The sequence below is a fragment of the Pterocles gutturalis genome, unplaced genomic scaffold, assembly GCF_000699245.1.
Source record: "Pterocles gutturalis isolate BGI_N339 unplaced genomic scaffold, ASM69924v1 scaffold44758, whole genome shotgun sequence".
Lineage (NCBI taxonomy): Eukaryota > Metazoa > Chordata > Aves > Pterocliformes > Pteroclidae > Pterocles > Pterocles gutturalis.
In genome coordinates this window covers 27,364-33,363 of record NW_010122262.1, presented here as the reverse complement: position 1 = coordinate 33,363, position 6,000 = coordinate 27,364, and the positions used below count along the sequence as shown (strand labels likewise).

The following is a 6,000-nucleotide window of genomic DNA, read 5'->3' as shown; positions in this document are numbered from 1 at the left end:
TCCAGCTGAATGCAGCACTTGGGATGGCTGGCAGCCTCTGACCTTGGGTCTACCTCGGTCCTCGAGCCCATTGAGTTGTTGGCACAACTTGGAGCAGGTTGAGGCTGCTCTAATCTTTTATTGCTGGGTGCCATGCTCCATGGGGTGTATGACAGAAATACTCTTTTTCCCAGTGAGGTCTTGGCACACGTTATCTACAGTTGGGATCTTCTCAGCCAAACAAAGAAACAAAGCCAAGTCTCATCACTGCGCAGTCCTTCTCTGCCCACTTAAAGGTCCTTCATGACTCTTGTGTGGGTGGTGTAATCAAAGTGGCTGGTACCGTGGGCCAGCATCTTCGTAAATTACATGGGAACAGGAGACTAAATGAGCTTTATAGAGCAACACCCCCCCTGCCCTCCATCATGTCAGACTGGTTGTGCTTGCAAGAGGAAGGCTGAAGGATTTACAGATGCTGACAGATAAACAGACTCTCTGGGCTTGGGCTGACAGCATTGCATTACGTGAGAGAGTGAGGTCAGAAGCCTGGAGGACCTCAGACAAAAAGTGAAAGTCAAGGAGAGAATAAAAAATTAAACAATGCAAAAGGAAAAAATAAATTATTTTTTAAACTAGTTGATGTATGCAAATCATGGGTTTACAAAATTACATGTTCACTTCTAGAAGCCCATTTGCTTAACTCCTCCATGTATATTGTTTCCTGCAGATTTCCCCAGGAAAGGGAAAAGATAATTCTGAAGGATTAGCCACAGTGCCAGGTCCCCTGTGCTTTTCCAGAGCACCATTCAAAGGGGTGGACATTGGTCTGATCTTGTATGTCCATGGTGCTCCTTGCAGCACAGCTTGCTCAGCTCCCCTGTGGTGGCAGGAGCTTTGCCATCCCTCTCAATGACTACTGATTTGGTCAGCACAAGTTGCACATTGCACAACCAGGAGCACGTCACTTTGCCGTGGATAGATGAGCAGTTCTGTGGGGAGGTGTTGCAGTGTCCTTGGAAATGAAGCGCCCACAGTGTTGAGCTAGGGGTGAAAATCCCCACATCCTATTTCAGGTCTTCTGAACCAGCCAGGACTTATTCATTGGGTTTTGCACGCTGTCTATTTTAGGTGATGAGATCAGGTACTTTTTTGGGTTCAAGTGGCCCATCTATACATCCTGTTGAATGTGTCCTTTTTAACTATAGCAGACCTTTGAGAACCATCAGAGTGTGGAAGCTGATCCTGCAACAGCGAGGTTCACTGAAGACAGCAGTGCAGATCCTGCTGAGCTCCCGCAGCTCAGTCGGAGCTGCGCTGTTGTCTTCACTGAGCCCAGAAGTGGGTGTCCCTGTGGTTTGGGCTCTATACAGCAAACATGCCTTGATAAGCTGCTCTGGATAAGGCCTCCACATTTATTCTGGTTGCTTTCTTTTCTTCCATCAGTGGTTTTGTGGAGTCCATCCTTTTGTGGCTCTCCAGAGCCTGATCATCTGGGACTGGTCAGGGGACAATGACAGAACTGTCTTCTTTTTCAGCCCTTTGCACAAATAAGCAACATGCTTGAAACATTTCTCCATTTGCTTATATCAGTGCATTGTGTCCTTCTGCTACAGCTTCTCCTTATCCCGCTATTTTGAAGCACCTGCTTGTTCACATTCCTCTGTAACATGGATTGCATTATGAGAGCTACAGAATTTGGCATACTTTAATTAAGATCAGAGGGAGTAAAGGAAATGTGCCAACCCTTGCAAGATTTAGATCAACTGGGCAGAAAAAGTTTTGCTTCCAGCAGGAACATTATGATAATGATGTTACAGATTAGTAGTAGCAAATAATAATTAACAATAATTATTACCCTGCCCTGATTCAGGGCAAAAGGTCAAATTTTCTTTTCATAAAGAAGTGCTCTGCAAACAACATAGGAATGGGTCATTCAAACCATTTTGGTTTGTACTTTTTGAGATGCTTTGTTTGGCTGATCATTTTACTGCATTTTTTTTTTATTGTGTTAATATTAAACCGCAGTTCATCATAAACCCAAAAGCAAAACTGTGTGGATGTTTTTGAAATGGGATAAAAATAAGTCTCAAGGAATTAGTCAAAACTGAAGAAACTGGACATTTCCCAGGAACAACAGAGTCTGGACAGAAAAATTCTTGATCAGTTTTACTGATGGCATTTGCAAGTAGCAAATTTTCAGATGTGGCAAGTGGAAAATTGCATTTTTAAAAAAAATATTTTCATGCACTTGGGTAGGCACAGAGGGATGCAGTTAAGCAAGGACGGTCTTGGGGGTTCTCCACACAGGCTAGAGAGGGGACGAGGCACGGTCCGCAAGAGGTTGATGCAGCCTTGTACTTCCCCAAGACTGTTCCTACAAACACAGCTTTGTCCACTTCCCTTGGCCTTTGAGGAGAGACATGTTGGGCCTCTGTGATACCAGTGAGTGGACCAGGAGGTCTGAAGGTAATATTTTCAGGAATAGCCCACCATCTGTGTAGTCCCTGCAAGAGCTTTCAAAAGGAGGAGGGACTCCATTTTGCTGGGATAGCCAACCAAAACCTCTCGACTGGGTTCAAATGTGTGGGAAGAAGGTGCCATGACCAAAGACCATCTCATGGCTCGTGACCTTAGTGAGCCTTAACTCTCTTCTTCAGTGGCCATTTGCTTGGCCACTGAAGAAGAGCTGCCCACAAGCCCTTACCCCAGGCAGCAGATTCTGCATGCAGAAGGGATGCTTTCCATTGCTCTTCCTGTCCCAGCTGGGAGACTCCTGTACTGTGCACGCTGGAACTTTCTTTCCTAGAAGTCACATCTGGAGCCATAGTAATAAAAACCAAACCGTCTTCACCAGTCAAGAAGTATGAGACAGCTAAAAAAGGAACCATGAGCACTGTATGCTTTCAGAGGTCTCCTGGTCACTGTTGCTGCCAGCAGCCTTGCTTCTGAGAAATCGGGACCCAGGGACACAAGAGTGGCACACGTGTCTCTTGACAGCTTGTATGCTAGCTTGGGAGGTGACAGAAGGTGCTCATGTTCATGAGGGCTTCTTTTCTGTCACTTTTCCCAGTGCTGATTCACTAGTAACTAAAGATGAAAAGCTCGAGCTGTCCTACACATGGAGAAGACTGTTATCTACTGCCTTCTGTCTAGAAAGCTCTTCTCCGTGCCCACACTAGGCTGACTGCAGAGATCTGAAGATGGGCTGTACGGTAGCTGTCATGGCATCAAAGCTTCTTTGATACTTTTCTGTTTTACTTTTTCACTTCTCACCAGTCTCTTCCTCTGGGTTGTTATTTCCCTCCACCAATTTTCAGGTAATTTTAAATCTTTCCTTAATGGCATGCAGCTTCAGTCACACTGAAGTTACTACCTTGGCCAACCTCTTGCAGATGTGCACCCGAGAAAGTTTTAGCTCCTTGCAGACAAAGTGCCCCTTTTTGAGGTGGGTAGGACATTTACTTCATTCATCAGCATCCCTGAGTCCCTTCAGTGTGCTCACAACATACAGATCTCCGATCCCAGACAAAGGGGTAGCACGTTGCAAGCTAAACTGGATATCCTTGAAGATTCTGTGACCAAGTTCATGACTCTTATCAGTGGTGATGAAAAGACTTCAAAAAGGATTGGGAAGACACCTTCTATTTTGGATGCTTTGTTCAAATCACAGTGCAGTCTCTTAAAGGTTTCTCCAAAGTCCTGCTTCCCCAGGGCTGTCCTTGTGAGTCTGCATCACCCAGCTGCCTCAGGCTTGTGCTCTTTGATTGCTGACCGGGCATCTTCTTCACTCCACTTCCCAGCATCAGCTTCCTCTGCTTCATCACAGGGAAGGTCAACGGGCCTCATGTCTGATGGTGGTCTTTCCTTGGGAGCTGGCTGAGCTCCCTGGTATTGAAATGACGTTACTGGTATGTCTTCTTTTTCTGTGCTGCAAGATGGATGTCCAAGAATGCAAAAGAAGAGGTTGAAATTTTCAAAGATATTTGCCTGACCAGGGAGTCAAATTTCCAGTTTCAGAATTGACTTGGATACTGAGAAACTTAAGTGTATGACTAGGGAGTTCAGTGAAGCCTCATGCAAAGGCATGCCCTTAAGTTCTCCCTGAGCAGTTTGGGGTGCACAAATAACCCAGCACATTCCCGCAAGGGAACCAAATAAGTTGCTGAAGAAACCTCTCTGCATTCTCTTAGGCAAGTAGGGAGAAGCAGCCTTCCAGGACCTGAGAAAGCTGGAGAGGGGTATTTTACAAGGGCATGTAGTGACAGGACAAGGGGTAATGGCTTTAAACTGAAAGAGGGCAGATTTAGATTAGCTATTGGGAAGAAATTTTTCACTCAGAGGGTGATGAGACACTGGAACAGGTTGCCCAGAGAAGCTGTGGATGCCCCATCCCTGGAGGGGTTCAAGGCCAGGCTGGATGAGGCTTTGAGCAACCTGGGCTAGAGGGAGGTGTCCCTGCCCATGGCAGGGGGGCTGGAACTAGACGAGCTTTCAGGTCGCTTCCAACCCAACCATTCTGATCCTATGATCTCTCTTCTTGACTTCCTTAACTGCCACTGGAGTTGCATATCTGTAATGTGCCATCTAAACATAAACCTGTCGATAACAGCAGAGGCTGCCATAGCCCTTGAGCAACAGAACAGACCTAATCTGCCAACAAGCTTTGGAACTACAAAGCTTTGATCATATTAAACATCAAAGCCATCCCTTCCTCATCCCCTTCACTGTGTCCACAGACTGGGAGCAGGCATTAGTGTGACCTTTGGAAACCACAAAAGGGTCAGATCTGCACTGCCTATGCAGGGCTGGCAGCGAGTGTGTGGGACCTGGACCTGCCCCACTCCACCCCACCCTATGCACAGGTTGGGACCAGTCATCTGACGCTGTGTCAAGGCTGCTCCATCTGTTTGCTGTCCTTCACAGTGGACCGGCAGGGAGCTAAGCCATCGTTCTCAGGGTAGGGCCTCTGATCCATGTCCTTTTTGCTGTGGTGTCCTTCCATCCCTTCCTTGCTGACCAGCAGGGACCTGCCAAACATTGAGGGACAGTGCGATCTTGTGGGTGGCAGCTGAGGGCAAGGAAGGTCTGATGTCTACGAGGCACAGAGCCTGCAGCCCTGCTTACCCCAGGAAGCTGAAAATCAGGTGTTAAGATGGTAGCTACAATGACAAAACCCTCTTAACTCAGAGGAGAGGGAGGTCAGTTGTGGGGGAGGGAGGGAGTTGTGGGACAGGCAGATAAGAGACTTCAAGAAAGCTAGGGATAACTTTGAGGACCTGTCCAACGAGGGCAGAAGAAAAGATACGTAGTGAGGGAGAGTGATAAGTGCCTGGGAGGAAGCATTTGACCACCCACAGCTGAGGTCCCATCACTTCCCAGGTTCACCCGCAGCTGCGGCCGGTCACAACGCAGAGCATGCGGGTGCTGCTGCACCCGTGCGTGGTTCAGCGGCTCCCAATGCACCCCTGCTCACGTCCCCCGGCTCCCCAAGCCTGGCTCAGCCCGGGAGCTGCTCTGGGGAGCTTACTCATGAGCTGATGCACGTGACTGTGGCCCTCATCCCGAGGGCACCGTCCCTGCCACTGCAGCATCATGCTCATGTATAACTGGCGCCCTGTGAGCTGGCGAATGGCAGCCCATCATGTAATGTTGGTCAGGATAGGCTGAGAGAGCCTTGCAGCTGGGCAGCATGTGAGACCTGTTCGGTTCAGCTTCTTCTCTGTCCCTTTCTCTCTGTTAACACAGAGACTCTGCACATGCTTTCTCTCTAACTGCAACATAACCCTTTTCCCTGGAACACCCTGTGGGTACTTCTGGGGGTAGTAGCAGGAAGATGCTTGCTGTACACAATGCTCACTGCCGCCTGAGCAGCTACTCACCCGCTCTGTGGTGCCTCCTGCCCATCTTGGCTAGATAGCGGCTCCAAGGAAAGTCTCTGAAAGTAGCATCCAGACCATCTCGATCTTCCTGACAGCTGGTGCTCCAAGCAGGTGAGAAGGAAGGAGGCAGGCAGAGGAGGAA

General features: G+C 48.2%; 1 protein-coding gene across 1 annotated transcript in view; it reads left to right on the top strand.

Annotated features, from left to right (window-relative positions):
* NRG2 (neuregulin 2) overlaps positions 1-6,000 on the top strand; it is a gene marked incomplete at its 5' end in the record, with an annotated part of 62,662 nt that overhangs the window by 32,659 nt on the left and 24,003 nt on the right. The window lies entirely within an intron of this gene.